Source organism: Chinchilla lanigera, unplaced genomic scaffold (assembly GCF_000276665.1).
Source record: "Chinchilla lanigera isolate Chin_1 unplaced genomic scaffold, ChiLan1.0 scaffold00047, whole genome shotgun sequence".
Taxonomy (NCBI): Eukaryota; Metazoa; Chordata; class Mammalia; order Rodentia; family Chinchillidae; genus Chinchilla; species Chinchilla lanigera.
The window spans coordinates 4401061-4418875 of record NW_004955448.1 but is presented as its reverse complement, the minus strand read 5'-3'; the positions used below and the strand labels follow the sequence as shown (position 1 = coordinate 4418875).

General features: G+C 36.5%; 1 long non-coding RNA gene across 2 annotated transcripts in view; it reads right to left on the bottom strand.

The window, feature by feature from the left end:
* Positions 1 to 17815, bottom strand: part of LOC106149539 — a 54920-nt gene that overhangs the window by 16628 nt on the left and 20477 nt on the right. Inside the window, exon 3 of one of the 2 annotated variants that reach the window (XR_001235793.1) lies at positions 4494 to 4618. The exons of the other annotated variant lie outside the window; for it this stretch is intronic. This is a non-coding gene — a long non-coding RNA (uncharacterized LOC106149539). The remainder of the gene's footprint in view (positions 1 to 4493; positions 4619 to 17815) is intronic. 2 annotated transcript variants of the gene reach the window in all.

Below are 17815 nucleotides of genomic sequence, written 5' to 3'. Positions count from 1 at the left end.
AACTTTTGGCATTGTTGCCTTCATTTTCTCCTTCTAGGATATCCTTGAGAATATTTTGGAGTGTTGCTTACCTGGTCATGAATTTCTCTAGGTTTTGTTTACAATGCAAGTATCTTATTTTCCCATCAATTTTGAAAGATATTTTCACAGGATATTACAGTCTGAGTTGGAAGTTTTCTTTAAGAGCTTCAAACACTCCATTGTATACTCTACTTGCCTTTAAGGTTTGTGTTGAGAAATCTGCTGTAATTCTGGTGGGTTTTCCTCTATTTATAGGTGATTCATTGCTTTTCTGTAGTGGCTTTAAGATTTTGTTCTTATGTTGTATTTCTGGAATTTTAACTATTAGGTTCAGTGTTTTTGGTTTTTGTTTTGTTTTCCCTCATCATGCCCATTCAGGGTTCTGTATGTTTCACTTATATGTATGGTAAATTCTTTTTTAATGTCTGGAAAGTTTTCCGCTATTACTTGTGTAAACAGGCTTTGTAATGTCCTTTGTGCTATCTTCTGATTTTTCACTAATTTGAATTACTCTTATGTTTTTCCATGTTGAGTCCTAGAGGTACTATTGGATTCATTTATCATGTTCTTTTGTTTTTAAAGTATCTCTCATTAATTGATAATTAAGCACAGCACTGTCCTCTATACCTGATACTCTCTCTTTACATTGCTCACTTTTGCTACCTATGCTATCATGTTTCTAATCTCCTGGATTTCTGTTTGGACCTTTTTATGGACTCTAAATTTTTTTCTTTGCTGGGTATTCATGTTTTACATCCCTTTCTTTCACTCTGCTATCTATTTACTAGTGTCTTTTCTAGACTAGACTCAGTGACCACAGCACCTGCCGGGCAAGACTGAGGCCCTGAGTTTGATTCCTGGTACAAGAAAAAAAAATGTACAAATCACCTTCTTGAACTATTTTAGCTCTACTGATACCATTTCAGACCTATTAGTCCTGTAGCCTATGATTCTTTTCTTCTCAATATCTTATGAACTGGTTTTGGTGGAGTTGGAAGCATTGGAGGCATTTTGTTGCTTTGTCTTCTCATTTTTCTAGTTTTTTGTTTATTTTTTCTATACTGGGCTTTATAAATTCTTTGGCACAATGCCCCATTCTTTGAGACCAAATTATATGATTGTTTATGATCCTCAGACAACACAGATATTAGCATAGAAAGAAAACCAATTGTCAGTTAGTACTATGTTACCTTCGCTGTAGTAGTAAATTCAGTGACAACAGAAGCATTCAACGTAAACTGGATATTGACAAATCCTAGGAACCATTCATGAATAGCCCTTAATTTTAACAAAGAAGACTGTAATTTTATTTTTTTATTTTTATTTTTTGTACCAGGAATTGAACTCAGGACCTTGCACTGGCCAGGCAGGTGCTTGTGCCACTGAGTTATATCCCCTGCCCTAAAATTTTAGTGAAGAACATTAGGCTACTTTCGTACTGACTTATAGTACTTCATATCTGCTGGATATAAGCAATAGCGCCACAGCTCAAATATATCAGTAGACTAAATGCACTTCTTCTTCAGGATCATGCTTTGGATGTTTACTTCCACCTACCTGGCCTCCTGCAAGAGACTATAGGCCCCATGATCTGATCTCAAGCCTCCCAGGTGATCCCAGATGACACCCATTTATCCATAACCCTTTGCAAGCCTATCTACCACTCGGGTGGTCTTTGTGGTAGAGTATCATTTCAGGCCTAAAATCTTCAATCAGGTCAGGCTGTTGGTTGTCACCTCTGTTTCCCTGTGCTGTGTGGAACCCAGGGACTAGGGGCAGGGCACATGGTTCCATACTAACATCTTTCTTAAGAGCTTTTTGGAGCACTCTTGACTGAGAGTGTTTTCTGTCCATAAGCTGGTTCTTTGGACTCAACAACTCCAACAGAATGCTTACCTCAAATAACTGCATCATCTGCATCTCTCCTTCCTTTATTTTTCACTGCCACCAAGTTTAACCAACTTGTAACATATGGCTAACTCTCTAGGTACACCCATAGAAGCTATGAAATCAAAATAAGCCATTATTGAAAGTAGGTTTTAGAGTGTAATAGATACATGGGAGAGATGCTAACAAACTTTGTGGTGGATTTGTGGACTTTCATCTTCTTTAAGTGTTCATTTATGTGGACTGCTTCCTTTTCTCTGCATCATTAAGATTCTTTAAGTAGGGCAGTCATTTTCCTTTGAGGAGGTACTCCCTTGGACTGGGAGGATTAAAACAGTTGTTAAACCCTTCATTTCATAGCCAAAATCTGGAAAAATGCAGCAATCTACAGGAAGTAGTTAAATACTGACTGCTGATATAGTAACATTTTGGGCAAACATCAAATTGTGATGTGTCAATCTAAAAAGAGCATCTAAATCTAGGGTGTCCAGCTATCTGAGTTTGCTTACAAGGGAAATGGTTTTGAGGAAGTAGGTTTCCTAGTGTTGAAACTGCAAAATTGGTGGGGAAACTGAGATGAAACTTGGTCACCTTCCCAGCTCCTTAATAGACCCACTTGTTACTTTAGTTGAATTTCTTTCTTTCATTCTAGCCTTCCTTTTTCCCTTAAGCAAAAGCCCTGAAGTTTTAAGTGCTGGGAATTAATTAAAATTTAAAAATATTTGTGGATCAAACACAATTCAGATTTGACTCATAGCCTCCAAGTTTGTGATTCATCATCTAAGACATTAGAATGTGGGCTGGGGTGGTGGGGGTGTCAAGCAGATATTACCTGTGCTTCCTTTCTTAGTCTGGGTCTTAAATCAGAGCAAAAATGAGTAATTATGGGTTATGCACATATTCTACCTTATACATATCAATGGTTACATATAAGTTTTAGGAATAAAAACCCAAGTTAGTTATAAAATGCATCATTGTAGACATTTTTTCTTACTTTATTGTGTATACCCTCCTTGGGAATCCACCAGTGGTGTCTTTAAGGAATAGGATTCACAAGCCCGGCTCATGACCAAATTCTTAAAAGCTAATACTCTAATTATAACATTTTGCATGTTCTGCTGACCTTTTCTGTTGAGTTCAGTGTCCTTTTCATTGTACCTTCCAGAGTTTACTTATTTTATCATCGAAAGCACATTTTTACACCTTGAGCTTCTTCACAAATCACCCCTTGTGCTAGCTTGTTATAAATAACTATACAATAAACAAATATTTGGAATAGTGCCTAGATTATAATGTGTTAATAAGTGCTACTATCATCATCATAATGATTAATTAACTGAAACTTGGCTCTGCTTGGAGAACAGAACTGTCTTTGCAGTCTTTTCAGTGTAAGAGTTTGCTCTTCTCCCTAATGACTTAGCTCTCAAGATACGGCAAAGATTGGATTCTTTCAACCACCCATGGGGGTCAGTGGAGCAGTATTTGCATGTTCTTCTCCGGAAATGCATCCTGTTTTGAAATTCATGCCATCAACTTCGTTTCCTTTTCTTTCTTCTCAGCATCACCACAATCATGATGTCACTGAGGACACTGGATCTGCCTCCGTGTTCTCCTGCACCCTGATTTCTGTCACAATCCTAGTGCTCACCGTGAGAGCTAGTCACCCGTGACAGCTTCCTGCTTCCTTCATCTCCTGTTTTACTGTGTGTCTTCTATTCACATCACTAGCAAACTGTGAAACCCTAAGCTTCGGTATCCTACGCTCAGATCATAAGCTCCTTTCAAAAATCTTTTTCCAGACTCTATAGCCTTTTCCACTCCAATGATGCCTGCTTTCCCACTGTTATCCTTCAAGAAAGAAACTGAAGCTACCATGTGAAAAGAGCCTTCCCTTCCCTCGTCTGAACCTTGAAACTTAGGTGTCTTTCTCCAAGACCATTTGGCTCAAAGGAAAGGAAGTCTTCGCTTCACTTGCTCAGGGTTAGCTCTGCCACTTGTATTATTAGTGTATTTTCCTCCTGGAGATGTTCAGATCTTTCCTCACAGTAACCAATGTCCTTTATTTCCTCATACATGGCTGCAGCAGAAGTTACAACTTCTATATGAAGACTTAAATTTATATCTGTATACCTGAGTTGTCTCCTGAATTCTGTAATCATAACATGCAGTTCTCTTGGGAACTGGTCTGAGTACCCTAGAGTGCTGAAAAGAAAACACATATACAGATGATCTTGTCTTTCTAGCCTTTTATACTCCTTGCAATTCTTATGAGAATTCATTCTCTTGCTACACAGCAATGGGAAAATCTTGCTAGGATCTTTTGTCCTTATTCTCTAAATGTAATTAGTACTGTTTTGGTTTGTATCCTCTAAGAAACAGACATTGACACAGTTAGCATGAGAGTGCAAGAGGATATTGAGGGGAAAACAGGAAAGATAAAGTGGTGGGAATGGAATTAGGAATAGCTAGGAGCTTTGGGCTGCAATGCAAATATAGCATGTAGAGGAGAAAGTATCCTGTTTGGGCTGCTGTAGCTGCATACGTAGTCTAGCTGTCTGTGTGTATAACAAATATTTATTTCTCACAGTTCCAGAGGCTGGGCAATCTCATGTCAAGGCACCACAGGTTGGTTCTTTTTGGATCCTGGATGGATGACCATCTTCTTGTTTTGTTCACCCTGCTAAAGGAGCAATGGATCTTCCTAGGGTCCCTTTGGTAAGAGCAAAAATTCCATTAATAAAAGTTCCATCCTTGTAACCTAACACTACAAAGTCCCAGCTGCAGACGTTATGAAGGGAGGATGAGATATATACATGTAAATAAGAGGAGACTCTAAAATTCCATCTAAGGCAGTGAGGGAGGAAGGAAGACTGTATAGGAGGACAGGAGTGTTTCAAACGGCAGTGGGGAGTTGCAGGCCAAAGCATAGCTGTAGGAGTCCTGTGTCCCACTCTTCTCACACTCGCTTGTTAGCCTGGACCAGGAAATGGGAAGCATGGCCCTGTCATGAATGAAGTGATGGAATTACAGAAAAGGAAACTAGGGCCACCGGTCAATTATATTACACACCTCAGGAGGCTGGGAAGATGTACTTGATGGTTACATCTCCGAAATCTATTCATTTAACCCCCGTAATGTAACAACTGGAACTTTCTAGTCCATTTCCCTAGGCATGGCCTCCTCATCATTTTTCTGGAGCACTGTTCTTCCCACCACTGGTCTTGTTTGCCTTCCTCTCCAGTTCATTCTCCAAGCAACAGTCCAAATGCTCCTTTTCATATGCAAATCCAATGTGCGAACTCCCCAGCAACCGGATTCCAATCTTGCCGGACAATCAGGGATAAAAGCCAAGTTTCTTAGCATGGCAACAAGGACTCGCCAAATATTCTACTGGGTCTGGCTGGCTGCTTCTCTCGGGACTTCCTCCTCCTCTCCCCACATGTGCAATGTACTCCAGTAATTTAACTTATTATCTTTTTAAATACAGCTTCCTAAATCTCAGCCCTCATCCTTTTCAGTTTCATCTGCTTGGAGAGTCCACACTATCGACCACTTCCTTCTGCCCCATAGCCAGAATATTAACTGCTACATGGCTAATGGTCAATACATTTCTCTAAATCAATGGTTCTCATCTTGGCTATGCAGGGACTGGGAGCTTTAAGACAAAACATTACTGATACTTGGGTCCTAGGCCCAGAGATTCTGATTTAATTAGTCTGGGATGTGGCTGGTTATTAAGAATGTAAGAGCTCTTAAGGGAATTCTACTGCGTAGCCACAGAAGAATTGAGAAGCTCTGCTTTATAGAAGTTTTCTCTCAGGATTATTAAATTCCTAGCATGACTTTGGAGCTCCTTCTCTGAGCAGTATTTGAATATTCTCCTCATATGTTCATATATGATCATGTGGCCTGGCACAAATTTGCCTTACCTTACTGAGTGTAAGAAAAATTGCTAGTTAGTATTAGGAGAATAATCTCACTGTTCCCACCCCAGATTTGGGTAAGTACCTCTGAGAACTGATAGAATTCAAACTGAAAAAAATTGCACACAAGAATTTGAGAAAAAATACCCATAGACTTGAATCACTCATGTTTGTCCCCCAAATATCCACTGGCCCATTCTAAGCCCAATGAGCGCTTGGAGGAGGAGTGGTTTCATTCTTTTTTTTTGTTTGTTTTGTTTTTTTCTCCGGTACCGGGAACCGAACTCACGACCTTGCACTTGCCAGGCAGGTGCTTTTGCCGCTGAGCTAAATCCCCAGCCCCTGATTCTTTACACACGTACAAACTCCAAGGTCAGGGCTTCTCATGCTGCATGGCCTCATGAGAACATACTAGGATCTCCTTGTGCTACTGCACGAAGAATTGTGCACACAAGCGCCAGGCTCTTGTGTATGACCAGCAATGAATTGCAAGTGCATACCTAATGGCAAGTGAGAAGCAGTTATAATTACTGATGATCACAGGAAGTTGTACTTAGGGCAAGGCCATGCCAGCAAAAATAAGGCACAAACAGAAAAGTGGTGCCGGGATGACAGGAAAGTAAAAAGTGCTGTGCGCAGATAAATCAGGGTTTCAGAATTTAAAGGCTATGCATCCCTACCCCAGGCGCCTCCCACTGAGTCTTCAGGTAAGATTAACAGGAATGATTGACAAGGTGCTGAGTTATCTCAGGGGCTTTCAATCTACATGCCTGTTCCAGAATTCACTCTGACCGTAATTAAATGTATGAGATGTAGTGCATATTTATGATCCTTTATAAGGGTCAGGTAGGTAAAGGTGAGTGAAAGTCAGGCCGGGAGATCCAAGCGCCTGTGGTGTATGTGCTCTTGCCTAGAGCTTCAAAGATTTCTTGCATTTTTGTTCTGTTATTTTCTACCTCTCTTAGGACAATGGAAAGAAGAGTGACACCAGAATGCTGTCCAAACTCACATGAGCGGATGAGTGATTTCTTCAGCTCCACTGGCCTAAGTGCACAATTTGTGCTGTGGGTAGTAACTCGCATTTTCGTCTTTGACAGCAACAAAATCCTGGGTGGTGATGTTTTCTACCTATCTCTAAACTTGCCCGTTGGAGCTCTGGCTCACAAAAGCTGGTGTATATTCACCAAACTGAAAGACTTGCGCTGTTTTATTCTTGAAGTAGGGAAGGAAAAATTACTTTTCAGTTTTTCAGGAATGAGCAACCAGAAATTGATATTGCGGTACATTGCACTACCATGCTATCATGTTATGAGCTTTACTGCTTCTCCACTTCCCCACCAAACTCAGGAATATGAGGCAAGGGAATGTGTATTTTTATGCTCTATGTCCTTGCTATACCAATCCCGGTGACAGCCATGCAGTAGGACTTATAAATTCTTCTTTGCTGTCCCTTGTTTTCCACTTGGACTTTTTCATATGGTTAACCAATTTTTATTCCCTTTATACTTCTAAATAAATTTTACTTCTAAATAAATTCCCTTTATACTTCTGAATCAATTAACTTACCATACTCAAAAGAAATTGGACATGTCTATAAATCCTGTCAGAAAATACTAAGCAGAGTAGCTATAAAATAGCTACAATGAAATAAAAGAGCTGAACACCAAGTCACTGAATTTATATGGGAATAATTGGGCAGAGAAGAAGATTGAAAGTTAAACACAATTTCTCTACTCTTTCTCTGCTGTATTTTTTACATTAAAAGTTTTTTTTCTAATGAGAAGAATCTACATTCTTTTTTTTTCTTTTCTTTTTTTTATTTTAAAGAATAAAAGAAGGATAACATAATAATAGGGGGGACTTAGCAAATTACAGACAAAATGGTAGGAAATTATCAATGGTTATCGTTTTACATATTATTATCTACAACATAGTTTCTCAGGAAAACAAATAGACAAATAATAGTGAGTTAGAGACAAAAGAGGTGGGAGATTATCAAGAGTTGTTGTACTATACTTTGGTATCTTCAAAGAGGCTTCTAAAGAAAACAAATAGAGCTATACATGAGTGACCTATTGAAAAATCATTAACTATTCTCAATGTACATTCTTTTCTCTATAGTCTTTTCACTATTAAAAAAATACATATCTATATCTGTATTGCTATATATCTTTGCTTTTATATTTGTCTTCAGAAACCAGAAGAAAAATTGCATAAGAATGACTATTCTTTTATTTATCTATTTTACTATTATTCATTCAGGGCCTAGGACAGTGCATAGGAAACAGTACATATTTAATGTCTGCTGAAGAGTCATATTCTTTGTGGTGTGAGATATTCATTTGTATAATGGTACATGTAGAAATTAATCACTTGCATGGAAATCAGAATTCTGAATACTGATTTTTTTAAAAGAAGTTACTTATATATGATAAACAGAATAAATCAAATGACTCATTTTTATTTTCAGAAAATTGCTTAAAATACTGATCTGCAGTATTATGATTTTAAAACACAAGTAACAAATTTAGAGTTTTAAATTAGTAGCTCACACACACCAAGGTGCTCACTTACATGTGCACATCTATAACGACACTAAAATTAGATGTAACTAAAATATTAATTTTATGTGAACATCATTGGTTAACCAAGGTCATACCTTTAAGACTAAAAATCTGAGGTTACACATCAAAGCTATGAAGAAGTGAAACCAATTAGTCTTTATTTTGGGCTAAGGACACCTAAAGCAACATGAGTTTTTTGAATAGCTGGTGAGAATATATACTGGTGAATTCGAGTAGTTTCTGTGGTCTCATTGCCTATGTCTTAACTCTACATTTAGTAATAAAATTCTCCAAAGGGAGAAAACCACAGGGCCTTGTGGCTTCACTGTTGCATTCTACCAAAACATTTATAGAAGAACTAAGACCAATACTTCCTGAACTATTCTCAAAAAATTAAAGAGGAGGGAATATTTACAAACTTACTTTATGAGGCCAGCTTTACTGTAATACCAAGCCAGACAAAGACACAAGAAAACAAAATTACAAGTCATGTCCATAATAAACAGAGATATAAATCCTTAACAAGCTTTAACAAACCAAACTCAAGAGCACGTTAAAAGGATCATTCACTATGATCAAGTGAGATTTAGCTCAAGAGATACAGGGATTGTTCAAAATATGAAACTGCAAATGTGCTGCATATGTGATACATTATAATCAAAGAATGAAGGATAAAAACCATATGATCATCTAGAAACAAACAAACTTACATATAAATTTCTGGATTAATTTTATCTTTCTGGATTAATTTTCTAAATAGTTTGTGCATTTACTTTTGGAAAAACATCATGTACACAAGACAACCAAAAGCTACTAAAATGTATACATTCAAGATATGAGGATCTTTAGCAGCCTGTCTCCCTGAAGCCTCAGGCACAAGCCCACAAGCAGAGAAGAACCTGCGTCCTGGCACGTAGGGACTAGAACAAGAGATCTCAGAGCGGAGAAGGGAGAGCCCCAGTGCACTTCAAGCCCCACATTAACAACTTCAGTCTTGACGTGTGCTTGGGAGGTTGGGGAGAGCTTTAAGTGGGTTTATGTACTACTGAGGAAAAAGTAAAAATAACTGGAAGAATATCAACAACCAAAAACAGGATGAGATGCAACTTTCAGACAGAGTAAGAGAGTCAGTCATTTTTACAGTAATTAATAATACATGGGGATAATTTTTCAATAATAAAGGGAAACAATTTTAAAAACATACAGACAGAAAAAGTAAACTACCTATAAAAGGAAAAAAATCTAGTTAATCTCACTCTTTTTGTTAATTTCAAAATTAACACCAGTGGGAAAAAGTAACACCATTCGAGATCATCCTGAAGCAAGATGTCTTTGCCCAGCGCATTTACTTATATGCAGCGTGCTAAGTAGTCTCTAAGATGACAAGCTTCCAGAAACAATTTCACACTTAAATTAATTAAGATAAAAACAATTTCATGAAGATATATGTAGCCATTTGATGACTAAAGTATAAGAATCTAAGAATGGGAAAGTGAGAGAATGAAACATTGCTGAGATCAGTGTCAGTTAAATATAGAAATAGGTCAACAAATGCAGTAAGCCACACAGGAAAAGATAATTTATACTAGTAAGTTCTACATTGCAAAAAACTTGCATAGACTCCCTTCAAAGTGCCAAATGCCTTATAAGAATTTATATGCAATCATCTAGTAATATTTTTCTGAGGTTAGCCTAAAAATCAATCTGAGATACCGATGTTACATTCACTAGGATATTCTTCGCATCTTTATTTAGTACGAAAATCTCAACCTAAATATTCAACTGTAGAACAAGAACCCAATTACACATTGCAATTTTATGCCCCTCTTAAATCATATTTGAAAATTGTTTATTGAAACAAAACTGCATGGGCTACAAAGAATGTAGAGCAAGCAATGAAGAATAAGTATGGCTCTAATTTTATACATCAAACAGATAAATGTAGGCCCTTGTATGTATCTTTTACAATGTGCACATTAAGAAAATGTCATCAAGGATTATAGGCAACTGTTATTTTTTCTCTTTATAATTTACTTATATCATTTACATTTCAATTAATGAACATGAATGATTCTCTAAAGAGAAAATTATTACATTTAAAAATATTGAATGACATTTTATGGTACTTGCTAAAATGTGTAAATGTATTGTACAAACCATGTGGTTATTCCATGAATTCTTTAAACAGAAGCATAGATTTTTTTTTTGTTTTTTGGGAACTACACAAACTATGCTTAGTTTTTTGGCAAACTACTGTACATATTGTAGAGATCCCAGAAAGTAAGAAAGGAAATATAAAGAGCTAGTATTTAAAACCCAGTTCTGACACTAAGTGGTTGTTTGATCATGAGAAAATGAAATTACATGTTCTGATCAGATTCCTGTTCAATTCAGAAGTTGTAAGGCCCATCTCGTAGGGTGCTTGTGACTAACCCTTTATCTGGGACACGTATCTAACTCAAGTCCTGTGCTTAGAACTGAATCTCAATCCACTATTAGTTTCTAGTAAAGATAAAGTCCCTCAGGAGCAGAGAATCTTGCAAGTTTAAGCCAAAGCAACTTCCTCACATCTATGTCTAAATACATATTACTATTATAACAAGAGCAGAACTAGTGTTTATTCATTATAATTATCTGTAAAGTCATGTTGAGAGATTTATATGAATTAACATATGAATCTCCTTAATTTTAAGGTAGGTTTATATAAATGATGATTACCACTGTACTTGAGATGAGAAAATTGGCACACAGTGCAAGTTAGTAACACGCTGGAGATTTGGACCTGACCCAAGCAACCTGAGTTCTGACTAAAATGTGGCCCCTGTTTATGACCTTGCCCTACTGTAGCATGTCTTTCGGCTCCACTCTGGGACTGACAAACATGCATACAAAGAACATAGGCAGTTTGAACACTTGCAGGGAGATTTGACTAGTAGGTAAAGAAAAACAGTTATACACTTTGAAAGGAAAAGATTAATAAATACAATTTAAGTGCCAAGGGAGAGTTCCAGAAGTAAGTGATTATCCTGTTGGCACATAGCTGGTGTCCAATAAATAAATATTTATTTATTTAATTTTAAAGATAATAAAAAATAACAACATAGGCAAAAACAAAACAAAGCAAAAACAATAAAAATGATACACAGTTTCAAAACAAAATGATAGGAATTAACAGTGATTGTTATATTACATACTGTTATCTTCATTGAAGTTGCTCAGATTACCAGATGTAAGAATGCAAGATTGATCAAACCATTAAAGAGAATAAAAAATAATAATAATAAACATTAGAAATGATACAGAGCTTCACTGAACAAGATGGTAGGAATTCACCAATGGTTGTTATATTGCATATTGTTGTCTTCAAATTAGTTGTTCAGGTTGCCAATAAGCATTTACTGAAAATTATTTGAATTTATCGTATGGAGAAAATATCACACCAGAACAGTTTGGAATGGTTCTAAAATTGCTGTGATACAAAATTTCTGAACAACCCAGTAACAAGCAGTTAAATTGGGACAATAATAAAAAAAAATCTACCGATTAAAAAAAGCCTGATGGATTTACTGCTGAATTCTATAAAATCTCTAAGGACCTTATATAACCAATACTTCTAAAACTGTTCAATAAAATTGAAAGGGATGGAATGCTTCCAAACTCTTTCATAGAAGCAGCAGCAACCTGATCTCCAAACCAGCAAAAGACCCAATAAAAAAGGAAGTTACAGGTCAATCTCCTTAATGAACATAGTTGCAAAACTCCTCAGCAATATATTAGCAAATGCAATACAGCATCAAAAAGATCACACATTCTGACTAAACAAGTTTCATCCCAGAGTTGCAAGGACGATTCAACATGTACAAATCAATAAATATAATATACTACCCAAACGGAATCAAGGGCAAAACTCACATGATCATATCAATAGATGCAGAAAAAGCTTTTGACAAAATCCAACACCCCTTCATGATAAAGCCCTTGAAGAAAATAGGTATAAAGGAGCATACTTAAATTTGATGCAGTATGTTTATAGCAAACCAATGGCCAATATCATAGTCAATGTGAAAACACTGAAAGCATTCCCTCTAAAATCAGGAAGAAGACAAGGATGCCCACTATTTCCACTTCTGTTCAATGTGGTACTTGAAACATTAGCCACAGAGCAATCAGGCAAGAGAAAGAAATAAAAGGGATACTTATACAAAAAGAATAACTCAGATTATCATTATTTACAGATGACATGCTACTTTACATAGAGGACTCAAAGAATTCTAGCAAAACCCTCATAGAATTGATGGAGACCACTTTGAGGTGGCACTGAGCAGGTTTTAGAATTACCAATTAGCTTTCTACATTAACTAATGAGTCTGTCCCAGGCCTAAGTGACTTGCCTGATGAACCAGCAGCTGGCATGCAGAAACAGAACCGTCCATGCCAATGGTCATGATAGAGGCCTATAGTGGCCTGTCAGACTGTGATGTTTCTAAAGGCAAGATAACACTACAGTTAAGAACACTAAATCTCACTCAGAGTTTCAAGGCAACAACTACCAGCCTTAGAAATAAAACAGTTCTCTCATCAGCAAAGATTTACTGCTTGGAAGGTCTGATCACTCACTATTGGGCCTTTTGCCTCAGCTGTTCCCTGTATTTTCTTGCACACTCCTGATCTGTTAAGGATCCAATAGATACTGGCCAGTTTATAGAAGTCTTTGTCTTAGCCACAAGAAGGCTGTTATTTCTGGACCCCCAGATATCATATTACTTTGTCTCTTATCTTTTATCTTTCACTGTACACTCCTCTATAAGATTGGGAGACTGACCAGTTCTCAATATAGAATAATCAGTGTCAGCTAAGTAGCAAATACAAAATCAACTCATAAAATATCAATAGCATTTGTGTACCAATAATGAACCCAGTGTGAAAGAAATTATGAAAACAATAGCATTCACTATAGCATCAAGAAAAATTAGATACCTAGGAATTAACCTAACCAAGGAAGTAAAAGACCTCTACCATGAAAATTATGATACTCTGCAAAAGGAGACTGAAGGAGATATCAGAATACGGAAAGATGTCCCCTGCTCCTAGACAGGCAGAACCAATATTTTCAAAATGTCCAAGCTCCCAAAACTGTTTTACAGATTTAATGCAATCCCGGGGACACCCTTCACAGAACTAAAGAAAACAATCTCAAAATTTATATGGAGCAAAAAGAGAGCCAGTACAGCACAAGCAATCTTGGATAAGAACAGCAAAGCAGGAGGCATCATAATACTTAACTTCAAGCTATACTACAAAGCATTAGTGATAAAAACAGCATGGTACAGGCACAGAAACAGACACGTGGATCAATGGAACAGAACAGAGGATTCAGAAACATCTCCAGATACATTCAGCTATTTGATCTTTGATGAAGGGACAAAAACCCATGTAGAGGAAAGATAGCCTATACAGCAAATGGTACTGACATTATCCATGGAGGATTGAAGCTGGACCCATATCTTTCGGTATGTAGTAAACTGAAGTCAAAATAGATCAAAGATCTAAACATGAAAGCAGAAATACTGAACCTAGTGGGAGACAAAATAGGTAAAACACTTGAGTCATAGGTGTAGGCAAGGTCTTTCTAAACAGAACTCCACCAGCACAATCAGCAATAATCAACAAATGGATTACATAAAATTATATAATCTTTAGCACAGTAAGGGAGTCAATCAGTAGAGTGAAGTGACAACCTACAGAATAGGGGAGAATTTCCACCAGCTAGTCCTTGGACAAAAGACTAGTATCTAGAATATGTAAATAAATTTTAGGAAAAAAATCCCTAAAATAAAAGACCCAGGGAGCTGGGGATACAGCTCAGCAGCACAGTGCCTGCTTGGCAAGCACAAGGTCCTGAGTTTGATTCCTAGTACAAAATAAATAAATAAATAAATACAATAAAAGACCCAATTAAGAAATGAACAAACACTTTCCAGAAGAAGTATTAATGGTCAACCAACATATGAAAAATTTTCAATATCTCTTGCCATTAGAGAAATGCAAATTAAAACAATGCTAAGATATTTATCTTACACCTGAAAGAATGGCAATCATCTAGAATCTAAAGAATAACAAATGCTGATGTGGCTACATTGGAGAAGGAACCCTCCTACATCACTGGTGAGAATGTAAACTGGTACAAACATTATGGATATCAGTGTGGAGATTTCTCAAAGAGCAAAAATTGGAAATTCCTATAATCCCACTATTCTCCTTCTAGATATCTTCCCCAAAGTGTTTAAGACATAATATTACAGCAATAGACACATACTAATGTTTATAGCAGCACAATGCATAGTAACTAAATCCTGGAAGCAGGCTTTTTACCCACCAGCAGACGAATGAAGAAAATGTTATATCTATGCAAAATAAATATTTGGGTATAAAGAAGGATAAATGTGAGACATTTGTAGGAAAATGGATGCATCTGGAAAATACAGTGTTTGGTGAAATAAATCTGACACTCATCCTTAAGTAACATATATTATCTCTCATTTGAGTAAGCCACAATACAAAGAACAGAGGAAAGGATGAGGAGAAGGAAACAAGGGGATAGACAGATCTCTTGCAAATGGGAAGGGGTCCCGGAGACCAAGGGTAAGTGGAGAGGGGGAGGGAAATGGGAAGTAAGAAGAATTAAGATACACTATGTAGAGGGATGGAATACCCACAATGAATGTAAACATTATATCTCATAAACATGAGGCAAGAACAATAATTGTAACAAAAGTGAAAATGGGGAAAGGAGGTTTAAAGATGTTGGGAAGGAAGTGGATGGAAGGGCAAGGGGCTAAAAAAAGAAGTTTTATGCATAGTCACCTAGCCCTCCAGTCAAATGCAAACTTCATGCAGTGCAAACATAAAAAATGACTGTGATGGGTTACATTATTGTTCATCACATGTTCACTCACTGCCCAGTGCTCTTGCCCCTTTGGGAAAAAAATTTCCCCTGCCCTTTGATGATGGGTGACTACTGACTTGTTTTGGCCAGTGGGGTATTGGTGACAAAGCTGGAGAGGCTTGAATGCGCTTTTAAAATGGGATGCAGTCTTTTACCATTTCCATGAAAATAACACAGTTAGGTAGCCAGCCCAAGAAGAATATGAGCTCTGTGGAGTAGATCTGGACTTCATCCACAGTTTGGCATCAAAAACAAGCAACCCACATCAACCCAAATCCATCAGACTGTAGATATGCAAAGAGGAAATAAAATGCTTATTGCTGTAAATCTCCCCATTTGGGGGAGATTTGTTTTGCAGTGTATCATGGAAGGCAAGCCTAATACAGTCTTGACTATAAAACGAAAGTAGTGAATTTTAAAATATTGTGAAAAATAGTATGTGATAAAGTCAACTTTGTCAAAGTTGATAGAAGAAATGGCAACATCTAATGTTGCTAAGGAAAAAACTGAAGCATAGAGAGCATAGTGTAGTCATAGGGTAAGCTAATGAGGTAAGGAAGTGGAGTAACTGAAGAAATGATTAAGATCTTGAGCTCTATCAACAGTTTAAGGGTTAATTTCCAAAAGTGAGAAAGAAGTCGGGGGCAATGCACTACCATTTTGATCAGATTGCTCTGTCTGTGTAGGCCTGTTTCATCCTCTGGAGGAAGACAAAAACACAGCTCTCTTAACATTAAACTCACACAAGCCTTTTTAGGCAAGTTGAAATCTATTTAGGAAAATGAGTTCAGACCTATCTACAGAAATAAATGCTGACCTCAACTCAAAGGCATCAAAACTTTTAAGAAAATCAAATTTCCATCACTTTGGTAACCCTGGACCCCTTATATTCATTCCATATCAAGTTACTTAGAAAAGACATTCATTAATATTATTCAGCAACAAACAATTCAATAAATAGATAAGATTATAGCTAAAGATATGAAAAACTGATATGAACAGAGAAAGCATTTTGTGAGTTCGGTGTATGTGATGAGCTCCACCTGTGTCCTTTTTAACTCACTTTCCTGCTACACGCAATGTACTATTGAAGATATCCTTTATGTGTTTCTGGTGTCTAATGCTACAGAAGCAGTTTATCTTGTAACATTCCCTAAGTGAAAACATGCCCTTTAAAATATTTTCTTCTACAACAAAAATGATAAAATCATTTGAGAAACAAATTGTCTGTTGTTATCCAAAAGATCATTCAGTGATAAATTTTTGTTATTATTGTGTTATTATGCAACTAAATATTATAGGTTATAGCAATTCTAGCAGGTTCTGAAAGGGTATCTGGTTGATAATTCAGTCTGTGAAATTCCATCTGTAAAAGAGTATTATAAATAGAAGCTTGAAAATATAACACAATATTAATCATCTGTATTCCAGGACAAAGCGCTTTACATTTTAATAGTAGTTTTTTTCTAAAAGTCCACCTGGTTGATTGAGCAAGACTTCTCTCTATGCATTTATTTTTTCTAAAAGAAGCAGATGAAAATAGCAAAGCATCACTTAATTGGGTCCATGTGTTACCATCTGAATTTTACAAAAATACTAATGATTTGTTCCAAAGTTTATTACATCCCACCCTGTATAAAACTAAGATAACAGTGGTAGCTTTTTTTTTTTTTTTGTCTTTGGGTTTTTTAGACAGGGTCTCACTATCCAGTTCAAGCTGGCTGTGAGCTCACTTTGTAGCCCAGGCTGGTCTCAAACTCACAAAAATCCTCCTGCCTCAGCATCCTGAGTGCTGGGATTACAGGCGTGAGCTACCATGCCCGGCCAACAATGGTAGCTATTTTTTTTTAACCTAGGGAGTTGAATCTTGGCTCTTTCCATGGAGCTGTATCTCCAGACCATTTTTATTTCTTATTTTTTATTTATGGTATCACTAGGACACTAATTTGCCCAGTCTCGGCTTCAGCTTGTGGTACTCTTGCTTTGTAAAATGCTCAGATTGCAACCACACGCCACTATGCCTGCCTGCTAATTTCAGGAATCTAAGTATTACTCAAATCTCCAGCTAAAACTTTTATCTGAAATTGAAATAAATTTTGATAAGATTATAGTAGGAAACAATAAAAACTGAACTCAGTTATGTTTTATTCATAACTTCAATCATATTCATAGTCTTTCAATACTTCAGTTATCTGTCTTTTAAGCATAAGATCTATGAATTAAAATTTTGTTCTTAAAGGCATAACTTTCACCGTTAAAAACTTTTAGTTAATCACATTTTCCCTTTGTTTTTAAAGATTTTTTATGTGATAAGCTAGTGGTAGTACTTCAAACTTATAGTTCTGAGATGGAAAATCAGAGATAACTTTAAATTATAAATTAGGAAACTATTTTTTCTAATTTCATTTAATACTCACAGAATGTTACAGAAGAATTTGATATTTTCTTTTTTTTTTTTTTTTTTTTTTTTTTTT